Source organism: Balaenoptera acutorostrata, chromosome 1 (assembly GCF_949987535.1).
Source record: "Balaenoptera acutorostrata chromosome 1, mBalAcu1.1, whole genome shotgun sequence".
NCBI classification, from domain to species: Eukaryota; Metazoa; Chordata; class Mammalia; order Artiodactyla; family Balaenopteridae; genus Balaenoptera; species Balaenoptera acutorostrata.
The window spans coordinates 162,267,617-162,283,337 of record NC_080064.1 but is presented as its reverse complement, the minus strand read 5'-3'; the positions used below and the strand labels follow the sequence as shown (position 1 = coordinate 162,283,337).

General features: G+C 39.3%; 1 protein-coding gene across 1 annotated transcript in view; it reads left to right on the top strand.

Moving 5' to 3' along the window:
• Positions 1-15,721, top strand: part of LOC114238627 (uncharacterized) — a 312,107-nt gene that overhangs the window by 129,044 nt on the left and 167,342 nt on the right.

The window sequence follows — 15,721 nt, the reverse complement described above, 5'->3', positions numbered from 1 at the left end:
ATTAGAGCAGTGGGGGTCTGGATAGCCACTGAACCGATGCGCACTGGACAAATAGTGCTTTTACCTCTTCTGTTCTTCGTATAGCTGAAATGATAAATATTTTAGACCAGTGGTTTTCAAAGTAGAGTGTGCATCAGACTCGCCTGGAGAGCTTGTGAAAATGCAGATCACCCACTCCCAGAGCTTCTGATTCATTAGATCTGTCTTGGGTAGGGGGTCTGAAAATTTATATTTCTAACAAGTTTTCAGACGATGCTGATGCTGGTCCAGGAACTACACTTTTGAGAATCACGTCTCTAAACAAATTTAATTTTCTACGCCCTTCCTTCTTTTCCTGTGGTTGGATGTACTTTCCCCACCTTTTTAATAAATTTGTATGAAAAAGCTTCCAAACTGTACCAAAATATAAAATATGCTTCCAACGTATGTAAGACATACCCAAACCTTTATAGATCTCCGGATTTATAAATAACAAGATTATTTCCCACCGAAAAATGTAGAAAAACATGACTAAAATTTGTATGTGACCCTTTAAACTAGGAATCCACAAATACAAAACTCAGCTCCTTTTCAAAGCTATAGATATATATCTTACAGAAAATTACATTTCACTTGTTTAGATCCTTTGTGATACACTTTGGAAGAAAATAGAGGAAGGAAAGAATCATTGTTTATTGAGGATCCCCAGCACACCAGTGATTCTTTTCTGCTCTGCTCCGTGGTTTACAAAGCGTATCTTCTGGGAATGTCCTGGCGGTCCAATGGTTAGGACTCCACGCTTTCACTGCTGAGGGCCCGGGTTCACTCTCTAGTCAGGGAACTGAGATTCCACAAAGCACGTAGCATGGCCAAAACAAAAATACCCAAAATGTATCTTCTTAACCAGTTATAGATACAAGTGTGTTTTCCCTCATGTCAGTGGTTCTCAACCTTGCAGGCTCACAGGAGTCACCTGGAGACATAAAAAAAATACTGATGCCTAGGCTCATACCTCCAAATTCAGAATTAATTGGCCTTGGGTGCAGCCAGGGCAAGCGGGGATTTATGAAAGCTTCCTAGTTAATGCTTCATCTAAAGCCGAGGTTAAGAACCACTGCACTATACTGTGCTGTGTTCTGTGACAGTGCTTTTGAAAGTGTGGCCGCTCTCAGTATCACCAGGGAATTTGTTAGAAATGCAGATTCCCATCCTTCATCCCAGATTACCTCCGTCAGAATCCCTGGGGGAGGGCCCAGCAATTCGTGCTTTGCCAAGCCCTCCAGGTGACTCTGATGCTCACCCGAGTTTGAGAACCACAGCTCTATTACCGTGTTGCTGCTGATTTACCGCTGACAACTCTTCTTTGTCGTCTACTGGTCCCTTGTTGGACATAACTGAAATCAGTTTAATAACTGTGTGACATGCTTACTGGTTTTTAAAGTGCAAAGGAGATGATGTTTGTTAAACTCTAATCCTTCTAAATGTTTTAACAAAAGGTGATTCTGAACCCCTTTATGAGCACAGAGAGTAATCTTCTACCCTTTCCTTTTACGAGCATGTGGGCGGGCAAGTCTTTTCACCCAGTAGCACTGAAGATCAGTGATTGTCCTGAGTGGAACAGGTGGTACCATCTCCCATTGCTTTTGTGCTGTCTATTACATAATCACTTCCTTGATGTATGGCTGATGAATACACAAAGAGTTAAAGTGCACAGTTGTTCAAGATATCATAACTCTTACATAATAGAGTGGATCTATCAGCCTAATCTTTTCACGGCCTTTCATAGTTTTAACGGAAGAACACAAGCCAAGTTAGTGTGGCGTATGTATGAATTACCTAAATATTTTAATAGCTGTATCTTCATATTTAATTGATCACCATAGCCATATTTTATTCGCATTTTCTTACAAAAATCCTTCATCCACTGGATCTTTATTTTCCTTCTTCTCATTTATAAACTGAAGGCGTTAATACCTACCTCAAGGAATGCTTCTGGATAAAGTGAAATACAAAATCACATGTAAAGTGAGTAAATAAACAATGATGATCTGTATGCAAAGCTTCCTCCCACTTTGGGGCATTTGAAAGTATCTCTTCAGCCTACTTACTAGATTGCAAAACTTGAGAATGAAAACACACTTCAAATCTTCGGGTTCCTACCACCCATTGTCCAACAGTATTAGAATATGGATGCTACAGAACATCTCAGATTTAAACTGTTAGTAATTTGGTTTCGTTAATTCAGTTTACACAGCTCGGGGTCTAACTACACAAAGATAAGGGAGTGTTTGGGGATAAATTAACAAACACTGTGTACGCTGGTATAAGCAAAATGGTCTCAAAATGAAAATCACTCCCATTTACTCAACAAATATTGACTAAAAACCTACTGTGGGCCTGGCACTGTGCTGGCCTGAGTTTCAGCTTAGCAACACTGTGTGAAAGCTTGGTTCCCAAAGGTTTGTGGATTGCAGTGAATTCCTCCTATAAATGTCTCCTGCTTTGAGGGAATACCAAAGTTTTTTGTTTTGGGAGGGGGGGGGGATTGAAACAACGTGGTCCTCAGTATGTTTTCCAAAGATAGGACAACTATGTGAAAACATTTCCTGACAGTTGTTTAAAAAAAAAAAAAGAAAGAAAAAGAAATCCTATCGCTTAGCTATTAATAGCCGTGCAATAGTTACTTACCGAGCGATCCCTGGAATAGAACAATTGCACTTCTATCGCTGATTCTTCCTTAGGATGCTGAAATGCTACCCAAAGCCTCACAGGGTGAACCACAGGGTGATTCTTGGCATTGATGTATAGTGCTCAGTTCTACTCCATATTGGAGACAGCAACTTTCAAGGATTTTGAGCAGCAGACATGTCACTGTCCGGATTAGCACTCTGGGCTTGCCCACCTGGCTGTGCTTGTAGCTGGCAGCTGGGTGGCACTCCTGCTGCCCTGCTACCCTGCTAGCTACATCAGCGGGCATCACGCCGTGATACTCACTTAGCCCCCAAAAAGCAGTGAGGCAAATAAAGGGATTAAATTGTGAAAGTGTAATGTAATAATTAGGGCGGTAATTGTAAGGGAGATTGGAACGGCCCCTCCTTCCTCTGGCCAACTAGTGATAGCGATTCAACTCGGAAGATGTTGAAAGTGGCCGAATCTGTTGCATCATCACAGATGCTTAGTCTGATGTGGAAGGGACCATAGAATCCATTCTCATGCCTTGAGGCAGCATTGCAGCCAAACTCTCCTTGACCGATGGTAGTCTTTCCCTTCCCTCCCTTAAAGCTCTCCTGCAGAATGAGAAAGGATTATGCAACTGCCCTTAAGAACAAGTCTTCCCACCATCTCATAGCCGCTATGGCCAAGGGGGTAAGTGTGGCTGCCTGGTTCTGGTCTCATTGACTTGACTAAGGGACATATATATTCAAAGCCATAGTCATGGGAATATTTCCTCTTTAGAATTTTTATTTCTTGTGATAATAATTTAAGATTGGTTATCCAATATGTAATACATTTTAATAGTTGGACAAAATACTTCTTAAATTTAGAGCCAAAAGAATATATATTCAGAGCGCCTCTTGCGAAAAGTAATGAGAATTGTTCTTTTCAAAGCTGAATGTGGTATTCTAGTTGCGAAAGGCAATTAATCATAAATTTCAGTGAAAGTCAACCAGAAAGGCATATTTTATTTATTGACTGTTTCCAAGTTATCATTGGAAAACTATTGAATTAGGTCAACACTTAAGTAAAAGTCAAAGTTTTGGAAGGTTTTAGTTTGCTTTTTTCTTTCTTTTCTTTTTTTTTCTGACCAAAAACTTTTTAGAGGATTTTGACTGTTCTATCATCCCACAGGGTTACAATGGCAGCAATGATTTCATTGTCATTTTCTAGGCTTATTAATTTTTGTGTGTGATACCATTATTCTGATTTTTTTTTCTAATTCTAGTTTGGCCTTAATTCATAAATGAGTGGGAACTTCTGTGGGTTTTTTTTTGTGGTACCTTCTCATTAAGAGTTTTCCCTGGATTCTTATTAAGGAGGTAAGAGAAGGAAAATATCTTTATATCCCCCCAAAGTCAATATATGTTTCATTATTTAATTCACAAAACACTAGCCCCGTGAAGTTTTTATGTCTATTTAAGAATATGGAAAATAAATTGTATATATTTATTAATATAACCATTTCAACCGTTCATTCTTGTGCTAGAAATATGGCATTCCCCCCTCTTTTAAAAAGGATATTATATATTTTAAAAATAGGAGATTATTTTTTTTAAGATATTCTTTCTAGCATGGGTTTTGGATTCATATAAAACCAGGTCCAAGTCTTAGCCACTTACCTGCTGAGAGGCCATAACTTCTCTGTGCCTCCCTTCCCCAGGTGGTAAGGATTAAATGAAGAGACTATCAAAGCACCTGGCCCATAGTAAGGGCTCAATAATTGATTGACTCTGGTTGATACTGGCAGTATGACTGGACTATTCAAGCACGGGGTGGTTCAAATACTCTAGGACAAATAGATGTCTTTGATGCTAAACTAGAAGGACCTGTGAGCTTCTCAGCTCACAGCTACCCCCCTTTTGCTCTGATAGTAAACTTTCTCTCCCTGTAGCCATTTTTCACAATAGTGCCCTTTTATATTAGAGGGCATTTAGGTGGGCCGATTGGAAATTTGATTGGTTTTATATAGTTTTTTTGGTTTTGTTTTGTTTTGTTTTTTGACTGTGCTGCTCGGCTGGTGGGATCTTAATTCCCTGACCAGGGATTGAACCCAGGCCCTCGGCAGTGAAAGCACCGAGTCCTAACCACTGGCCCACCAGAGAATTCCCCTGGTTTTATGTAGTTTTGTGGTGATCAATTAATTTTTTTTTCTGTGACTGTGGATGGGAAACTAGGTTAATCAGAAAGGGAACCTGAATCTTATCACTTGAGTAAAATATCCCAATTAAGCTTTGAATATGGGATTCAGGAAATAAAAAAGCAGACTGTCTTTGCAGCGTGAAATCTAGGAGGGACCATCATGAGAACCAAGTCCACTGCGGATGCTCGTGGGACCTGAGACAGTGTACACCCACCTATTGTGTATGTAAATATGTAAGCGTTTGTAAATTAAGATAACAAACTGCTAAGTCAAATATGTTCTGTTCTCTTATTTGACAAATACGCCTTCACAGTGGCCTGGGAGGCTAGCTTGGCGTTTTTAATTCTTAGACTCTTAGGAGTTTTGTGTCAGAAAGAGGCAGTAGAAGGAGAGCCAGCTTTTAGCTTGCAGCCCAGCCCATTTCTCTTCCTTCCCCTCTGCCTTCCATCATGTCTGGTACGTAGTGTGGACACCCCTGCCCCCATGTCCAAGGCCCATCCACCCCTTCCTAACAGCTGCACCTTGACCACGCACAGGCCTCGTAATGTGCCCTCTGGCACTGCGGTCCAGCCCAGGCCATCTTTCAGAGGAGCGACCCAGGGGAGAGGGCCACGCAGGTCCTGGAACGGGGTTTGTAGGGGCTTATCCTGGGAATTCAGGAGTCCCGGGTACTGGGGATCATGCGGTACAAACGGGGCTTGTGTCCTTAGCCTGTGGAAGGGCTTGCACCATGATACTTTCTAAAGCCCAGGGCTTTCGGGTGGGGGGCCCTCCTAGTCTGAGTCCAAAGGTGACACTGATAAGAGCCTAAATCTCACCTTAATCATAGGGCATTAAGAGGAGGAAGGCATATGCTCAAGGTGAATGGGCACAGTCTATGTGTCTGCTATTTTCCACCCTGAATTGTTGACTCCTTCCTGAAGTAGACGGCTTAGTCCTAGAGGACCTTTCCTGGATGTAGCATTTTCTTTGCCATCATGTGCTATTTTAGTCTCAGAATAGAATATTTGCAGCACTGGCGGAAATAACTTACAAATGGAGTGTCTGTACATCATATGAACCTTACCAAGGAAAATAATAAGGTATTATCTGTTCAACTTAAATAGCATTTAGAGAAAATAACTATCCCGGTTTGTATGTAGCATCTTCAAAATGAATATGTTCTAAAATTAAAATTCAAAATAATATGGAATTGTCTAAATTGACTTAACAAATCTCATTGATTATCAGTTTGGATGCAGTGTTAAATTAAATACTGAGGTGATATTTTCAAAAGAAATATTGTCTAAACCTCATTTGCTTTAACTCCGAGCTTGCTTTTGTTATGTTTAACTGACTTGTCCACTTTTCCTTGCATGTGATGCCAATTTTGTCTGAGTTTTTGAAATGCATGAATGTTGCCAAGTTATCAATGAGAAATATTATTCTCCTGCTACTTTAGGTGTTAGCTTCAGTGTTTATTTTAATAGTAAAATTTAGTATTGCAGGCTTTCTTTGTGGGTAAAGAATATGTATTATGCGAATTGATATTTTAGGAAACAGCACAGTTTACAGTTTGATCTCTCTCAGTTTTGACTTAGTGGACCCACTTCTCAGGATAAATGAGTAGTGATTCCTTTTTCATGGTTTGTTCTGACCTTTAGGAATTGGCCTAAATTGTCATCACTTCTGAGGTTGTTGAAGAGCTAATGGTAGCAAAATTCTTCTGTAAAGGACCAGAGGGTAAAACAGATAGTAAATATCTCAGGATCTGTAGGTCACATGCCTTCTCTGTCATGTACTCAATTTTGGTTTGTTTTATTTTTTAAGCTGTTTAAGAACATAAAAACCACTCTGAGCTTGAGGTCATACCAAAACAAACCTAGGGCTAGATTTGAAGGCTGGCCCTAGTTTGGGTAGCTGCTAGACTAAAACACCCTCACTTCATCTTCCTTGTAGGCAACAATGACTGCCAGGATTTTCATATCAGAGGACTTTCTGGACAGCTTTGCATGCATATCATTTATTTAAATTGAAAGCAAGGTCTCTATCGTGATGATATTTTTTAGCCTATTATCTCAGTTTTCAGAATATTTTTTTTCCAGGAATTAGAATTTTCTAGCCTCTTTTCACTGTTCACTATGACATACACATGTGTGTATCAGCCAGTTAATCAGAAAACAGAATCAATGTAAGTGAAAATAAAGTAACATTTAGAGTCACTGACAAAAAGTTGGATCTTGGTTGTATAAAATAAGAGTGATTAATTTTCAGAGATTAAATTGCATGGTTGGTCTTTGATCAGGGAAAAGAAAAGAGAAGAAAATTTAATGTTCCCCACTATTTTTTTGTCCTTCAGATGTTAGGAACTCACATTTGCAACACCAGCATCTCTGGTATCATTTGCATGTTTATTAAACACATTGCATTATGTTACTGTATTTTGAAAGTCATTTAAAATCAACATATTTTAACCTCCTGAAAGGGTATGTTGTCCAGTTGGGTGACAGTAGATAGGAACCTATCCCATGTAAGGGGTATATGCCAGTGGCATTCAAGGAGGAAAAGAATTTGCAATGAAACTTTTTTATGCCATGGTAAAAAGTCCAACTGTAGTTCACTGTCAAATTAGTGAGATTGGATAATTAGTCAAGTTAGGCAGACACAATTCACTTTCCTAAGCAATATATTTGCAAAACGAGTGACCCTCTCTTCTACTGTCTATGTTATTTCACAGTGGTTGGGAAGAAATTATAGTATGCATTTTATGATCCTCTGGTAAATGATATTGCATTTATTTTTATTTATTAAAAAAATGTAGTAATATCGCTAATTCTTAAAAGTGCAATAGTTACAATTAATAAAAGGACAAGCTTGTTAGTAATTTTTTTAAACTTAGTTCTATTTTCACACTTTAACTAAATTTCTAATATATCTGTAATATTAGTATATTCTCCATTGACTCTACTCTGATACGGCCTACGTTATAGAATCAAAAAAAATACGAATGTTATTCTGGATTATCTTTACACATGCATACTTAAGAGGCTATGCTCTCTCTCTTTTTTAAATTTCTGTGAACTTTTTTTTCTTAAATAAAACCCTCTGCACTCAGAAAATAAAATCCATTTCCCATGGTTCACCTGAGCCAGTGTCCTCAGAAGTAGCAGCCAGGAAGGAAAGGGACTCCCAGGTGCTGATTGTAGGTGGAGCTGGCGTGAGAATTGGTGCCCTCTGTGGTTCCACTGTCCTGGTCCACCTGCGCCATCCATACTTACCTGTTCCGGATAAAGTCATTTTCTTACGGGAAAGGAAGCACGTGCATTGCCATTTCCTCCAGGGAATTTGTTGGCGAGTAATTCTCTTTTCCTAGCCTGGCCCAGCCTACCACTGGTCAAATCCACAACCTCTCCCAGCACTCCACACCAGTTCTTCCAGCAAATCACTGGTGAGAAGAAAGTTTGTGTTGTTCACATGCTCAGGTCGGAAGAACTTCACGGATCAGTTCCAATTAATTCTTTAAAAAAACCATTTACTTTCTCGTCTGTTAGCTAGGTGGATTTTTGCATCTGTGATGGGACTTCTTCGGTAGTAGGGTGTGGCTGATACTTTGCCTACAGACAGCTGGACTTGCACCCAGGTCACCCTAGTGTTATCTGATGACTGTTTTGATGAAGAGGCTGGAGGCTGTCCTTTGATAACAAGATGAACTCCCAAGAAAAGGTATCAGTACCTCTCTTAACATTCTAATAGCTTTCATTCTTTCCTCTTGGTTCTCCCTCACTCAGAACCAAGCCCTGACAAATAATGCTGTTTCGTTCAGAGAATAACCAATAAATTACCTTGTTAGAATGGCTACCGTCTACAGAGCGTCATATTAAATGCTTGAGCGCAAATACTAGGAAAGATACATTGTACTTCATATTTTTCAAAGTGCATGCTTTAACATATGTTAAAGTAATTACATGATAAAATCCTTCTTCCCCTAAATTCAGAATTGGTTCTGGCTGAATCCAGTTAGGATACACTAAAATGTTCACCCTAAAGGTAGGAAAGAAAACAAAAAAATTGAGTGATGAGAGTTCTGCTGTCTGAAGTTCCTATTGGTGCGAATGTGGGTCACTTTTTTGGGTAATCAGTTGCAGGAGTATATGTCTCAATATGATTTGAATCCTGAGGATTTGTTACTTGTTAGAATTCAGGTTTTGGAAGCTGTGAGACAGGTTGTGAGGAATGGCAGGGTGGCGTTCAGTGGCATGGGTCAGAATTGTTTTTCTTTACTGGTAAAGCCCAAGGCAATGATTCATTTTTCTGATAATTACTTGATAAATTTAGATAACATCATAGAAGTGATAAAGTATACACAGGGCATTAATTAAGTTTCTTTTGAAGTTGCTTTAAGTTGTTGGGATTCAACAGGCCTGGTCATTGGAGTTCTCTTATTACACCATTTCAGAAGTTTTACCTGAAAGCAAAATTAGGTAATGGATGCTGGTAAAGTATTCTGGTTTATACGAAAAGTTAATATAAGTTTATATGTAAAAGAAATGATGTTCCAGCATATTTTTTATTTATTTTATTTTTTCACATCTTTTTCTTTTTTGGCCGCACCATGCGGCACGTGGGATCTTAGTTCCCCGAACAGGGATCGAACCTCCACGTCCCCAGCATTGGAAGCGTGGAGTCTTAACCACTGGACCACCAGGGAAGTCCAATTCATTTTATTTTTTATTGTGGTAAAAAGCATAACATAAAATGCACATAACATAATATATAAGTTAAAATTTTCCATCGTAACCATTTTTAAGGGTACAATACCTTAGTGCTAACTATATGCATATTATTGTACAACAGATCTTCAACATTATCTCATCTTGCAGAAATGAAACTCTATACCAATTAAATAACAACTCCCCATCTTCCCCTTCCTCCAACCCCTGGTAATCACCATTCTATTTTCTGTTTCTATGAGTTTAACTACTTTAGAACCCCCTATAAACAGAATCATGTAGTATTTATGTCTTTGTGACTGGCCTGTTTCACTTAGCATACTGTCCTCAGTTCATCTATGTTGTAGTATATGTCAGGATTTCCTTTTTTTTTCACAGCTGAATAATATTCCATTATATGTATAGATGTATACATCACATTTCCTTTTTCCATTCATTCATCAATGGACATTAGGTTGTTTCTGCCTCTTGGTTATTGTGACTAATGCTGCAATAAGCATGGGTGTACAAATATCTCTTCGAGATCCTGCTTTCAATTTTTTGGATAAAATACCCAGAGGTGGGATTACTGGATCATATGGCAGTTCTATTTTTAATTTTTTGAGGACCTTCCATATTTTTTTCTATAGAGGCTGCACCATTTTGCACCCCCACCAACAGTGAATGAGGGTTCTAATTTCTTTGTATCCTCTCCAATGCTTATTTTCTTTCTTTCTTTTTTTTTTTTTTTAATAATGGCCATTCTAATAATGAGTATGATGTGAATGTTTAAATATTTTTGAGGCGTTCTGGATGTTTCTCAAATTTGAAGTTCTAATCTTTCACCTGCCAATGCTTATCCATAAGTAATTACATAGGTGGACAATGTAAATAGTTGGTTTCATCCTCTTGAATTGAATACAATGCCTTTATACCAGTAATAGATGAAGAATTTGTTAATTTGTCATAATAATAATGAATATATTTGTTTTTAAAATGTGCCACACATTATTCTAAGTGCTTTACATTAATTATCTTATTTAATTCTTCCACCATTGCGTTAAAGCAGATACTACCATTATAATATTACTATATTATTTATAGATGTGGAACTTCTATAAAGTTCACAGAGAGGCACAGAGAAGAAATTGCCCAGACACAGTTGGGTCTCAGTCTGAACCCAGAGCCTCTTCTCTTAACCCCCTCATTACCCTGCCTTGTATATTTTAAAAGCTTTTCAAGCATTGAATAATTTTGGACTGAATTTTTCTTAAGAGATTTTAGTTCATGGGCAAATTTTTCCATTAAGTTGTTAAAATATAATAAAAAAGGAGAATTAATATTTTCAGTGATGATTAGATGATATTAAAGGTTTGTAAAAAGGAGGCAGCAGAAGTAAGTCTTAAAAATATCTAATTTTTTATCATTCATTTTCTGAAATCCCCTAAATATAAAGTTTGAGAGTTCAGCCCTTCAGTACCACCGTATCAGTTTTCTGTCTCAGTTCCCTTGGATTTTATCTGCTGACACTCATTTTGCTACTAGATTTTTAGTTGCTGGTCTTAGGTTGATCCTAAAAGTGTACACTCACCGCTGATAACACTTCCCAGACTCTTTCGTTCTTGATTTCAGGAGGGAAGAGGCTTATTTCTTCTCCTGTCCACTTACTAAACGTTGTGACCACAATAGAAGGCAGCTCAGAATCAATTTTTTTTTTTCTTATGATGAATACTAGTCAGAAGGAGTTTTTTTTTTCTTTTAAGTGATTATATGAATGCATCTGGATGTTTATAGGAAAAAATTATATTCTTTGGAATTAACTCTTGTTTTATTTTGGTTTGAAAAAGTTTAAAGAAACAGCCATATTTTTATATGTTTTTTTTTTTTTTAGAAGGGCATCACTGAGTCATCCTAGAAAGAAAACAAGAGAATTTAGTACAAGAAAATCTGGATTAATTTAAAATTTAGAGCTTGAGATCTGAATGCTTTAGCGTGAATCTGAAAGCATACCCTACATCTGCATTCTGATACCCATTTTCTTTCAGCGCATACTATTAACATAGTTTCCATTTGAGGAAGATCAGAGGCAAGTACAAGAATCTTCAAAGGAACGAATCTAGCCCAAGATTTTGTCCTTGACTGCGCCTGTATTTTTTTTCCCTCGCTTCCAAAGCGTCTGCACTGCTTCCTTGCTTCTGGAACACCCTCGCTGTCCCCAGAGTCCTCAGACTATGTTTTACGTGGATAACAATTTCAAATTTTACAAATATTTCAAGCAAAAGCCCTCCAGCTCATCCTGCCACCTGTTCGTCTCAGTTTACTGAGATTTCTTTTTTAATATCTGAACCTAACTTATAAGAAGCTACTTTACAGGGTTGTGAGAAAAAAAAAAGAGGAAATGATGGATAAGAGATTGTAAAGTATTTCTTATCATTGCAGCCTTTTGTCCACATGTTTTAGACCCAAGATCAGTAAACCAAGGCCCTGGGGGCCAAATCCACTTTGCTAAAGAAAGTTCTATTGGAACACAGCCGCACCGATTCTTGCGTTGTCTGTGGCTTCTCTCCTGCTTCTACAGGAGTTGTACCAGACACTGAAGGACCTGCAAAGCTGAACTCTTGGCTATCTGGGCCTTTAAGAAAAAGCTTGTGGACCCCTGCTGTTTTATAAAGGGGTAAGAATTAAGTGTTTCCAGGAAGAGGAATCCTGACCCTGCCTCCCCTGGATCATCATCCAACAGGAAGAAGCCCCCCACTCTCCCCTGCTAAGTTTCCCTCTGTACTTTTCCTCCCTGAGGAGACGTCAGGTCCTTTGCTGACCACCCTGTCAGAGCAGACAGTTTAGGTGCCCAGGTTTTCTTTCCGAGAGGAGAATCTTCAGGCACACACGCTACACGGTCCGAGCTTTACTGGTTCTCCTCTGAGCTTCTCTGTTTTACTCTAAATCCAGCTGGCAGCCTTGTTGGCGTCCCCTGACTCTTGGGGTGACTAGTCATTACTCCTTTTTGAACGTTGGCTTATGCTTCTCCTAATGGTGCCTATTGATTTAACAGACCTACTACGCTCCTAGCCTTTTGGCTTCCTAGTGCCGTCCAGGAGGAATTCTCTGCCCAGCATTTCCTCATTTCTGGGCTGAGGCCCAGCACCGGGCCCTTCGCAGGTCCCTCTTGGCTCTTCTTCTGCATCCCTCTCCTGAGTATCATTACCCTGTTGTGATGATGGTTGATAATCAAGGCTCACTCTGTATGAGGCACTCTGCTCAGTACCTTCAATACACGATCTCACTTGCTTCACACAGCAACCCCATGAGGTATCAACTGCTAGGTCCCATGACCACTTCATTTACAAAGAAAGTAACTCCAGGTTTAAAAGTTTGCCCCAACTCAGACAGAAAATGATAGAACTGGGACTTGAACCCATTTGACTCTAGCATCTTGTAATCACAGTTATATCACATTCTACAGTTTAAATATAGATCAATTACCATCACTTGTGTCAAGCAGGATTTCCCCAAATCCATACCAGCTTTGGAGGACATAGGTAGACACTTGTTGAATACGTGAACTTGATCCGGAAGGAAGAATCTAATACCAATGTCTCTTAGGAGTTCTGGGCACACTGGTAGCATTCAAGAACAAAGCACTTAGGGGCAGTATTAGGAAAGGGTATGCTTGTTTTGACTTGTTTAAGGTAGAAGGAAAATCTCAAGATTGGCATGAAGTCAAATTCCTCTTTGAGTCATTTGTTTTTGTCACATAGGGTAGGATCCTAATGCCTCCACACTTGTCATACGGACTTACTGTACCATTCGGTAATTGCCACTGCAAAATGCGCACATTGAAACTCTTTCTATCCAAATGGAGTGGATGCATTAGACTTAATTAGCATTTCTTCCTTTCACCAAGAGTATTATGTTAACAGAGCTTTTTTTTTTTTTTAATTGTATGTTTAAAGAGACACAGGCAGACTCATATCAAGGCTGTTTAAAATTTCTAAGTAGAGAAAGAACACATAAGAATTGGAGTTGGATCCTGAGCACAGCAAATTTGGGGAGTTACGGTTAGCTCAGATATAACACCTTTCAGGTGGCAGTGGTCGTTTTTGAGCTCTTTTATGAAGACCGTGACACGATCCCTATACCATAGGAGCTTAAAGGCAAAGATGAAGTGTCTGCACACATCACATAGGGGATGTTTTCTACACTGCAAAAGAGCAGTAGCCCTTTCCAAGAAGATGTCATTGTCAAAGCTAAAAACGTTAAATTTCTGCATACCTTGATGAGAGAGATTTGTATTCTCCATCATTTTCATCAGTAAGCATTTTTGATTGTATACTGTTATTCCCTTTTAAATGCATTTCAAAGCACACCCTGCCGATTCTGGATTCTGAGTTTTTTCCGATCATGAACAATAGCTGTGTTTGGGGATCTATAAAATACATGTGTACAACCTGACACCTGTTGCTTTGGTGACACGGTTTGTTTGGTTTCTGTGGACTTAAACTGGTCACAAACCATAGTGGTACAGAGACAAGTTGAGGGATTTCTTTTTGAGGTGTTGAGGAATTCCCTTCTCCAAGAGCAACCCTATCCTCTCCCACAGCTGGTCTTGCACCACAAGTCTGACAACAGCAAATGACAATGCCAAGATCCACCCTATCCTACCACATTCCCAGGCATCAAAATTTCCTTTGCAACCAGCAACAGTAGCAACAACAACAGCTACACAAAGCACCCTCTCAGGAGATAACGATTTCATTTTTCATTTCTGTTCTAAACAACACTCAGTTACAGCACTCAATTAATTTCTTTTGGAGATTAGAGTCAGGCGACATTGCATCTTAGTTAAGAGGAGAGACTTGGATCCAGAGTGCCTGGGTTTCAATCCTAGCTCTGGCGCTTGTAAGCTGTGTAATTCTGGGCATGTTACCTCTTCTCTCTGTGCCTTAATTCTCTCATCTGCAAAATGGGGGTTCATAGATGTAGAGCACATAGAAGAGTGCTCCACACTCTTAGTGTTTATTAGAGGTGTTGGTATGTAAGTTTTAACAGGTGCATTGAAAGAGCATTGGGCTGGTTGTCAGGAATTTGAGTTTTAGTCTCTTTTCTGCAATTAACTAGCACTTATCCTTGTAAAGAGGGTTGAGTGATCATAGATAAGTCAGTACCCATCCACCTCTTTCAGGTCTACATAAAACCAGGAGCCTGAACCTACTGGAATTTGGGATTTGTTCTAAGTCTAATAGCCTAAAAATCTGTGTTGCTTTATGACAAATGGTATATTATTGGTGGGCTGCTATCAGTTATGCTCTGTCTAATTGACTGTACCTAGTTTATTTTTATGCGTACTTTGGAGCTAAACATTAAAATGAAGGAATGAGAAATAGGATCAGTAAAAATCAAGTGGACGGGTAATGAAACGTTCTGCTGGGGACTCCAGGGGAGTAAGTCCCCGTCCTCAAGGAACGGACAGTTGTACAGTTGGGACAAGAGGTGGGCAATTCACTAGACACATGTAATAAAGTGCCTTAAAGGCTAGGAGAAAAGTTCGCTTGAAGGTAAGTGCGAGATGAACTAGTTATACCCATACAGACCCCTGGACCCCAGTCTTGTGGGCCCTGGGAGAGCTTCATTGAAGAAATGATAAAAGAAGCACATCTAGGACCAGCAGGAAAGACAATGCTGCTTTCTAGAAACTGGAAGTAATTCAGCGTGGGTGTCAGACAAGGGGGTGGACTTGGGATAGGGGTAGGGATTGACCTGGAACTGCGGCAAGAGATAAGGCTGGGGTGAGATTTTGAAGAGCTTTGCAAATGCTTTGCCCTCAATTATAATCAGATTACACCCAGTGATGGGCAGTTTAACAAGCTCCCGGGAAGTGACAGGAAATGTTCATGAGGAGAGGTGGTTGATGTCTTGGAAATTCACTTCGTAGACAATTTGGTGCTTTAAAAAATGACTTGAGTTATTACACTTCTTCCTCTCCTCCTGGTATCTGTAAAATATAGCTGTGTACACGAGAGTTGTTGGCAAGACAAAATCCTCTCTCCAGTTCTCTGGGTGAATGGCATATTCATTCTCACACTCTTGCATAAATCTGCAGAAGACTGTTTTTATACTATTCCCAAACTCCACGCTTAGGTCTTTGAGTCAGAGTATTTCATAATGTTTCATCGTCGATGAAAATCTTACAGTGTTT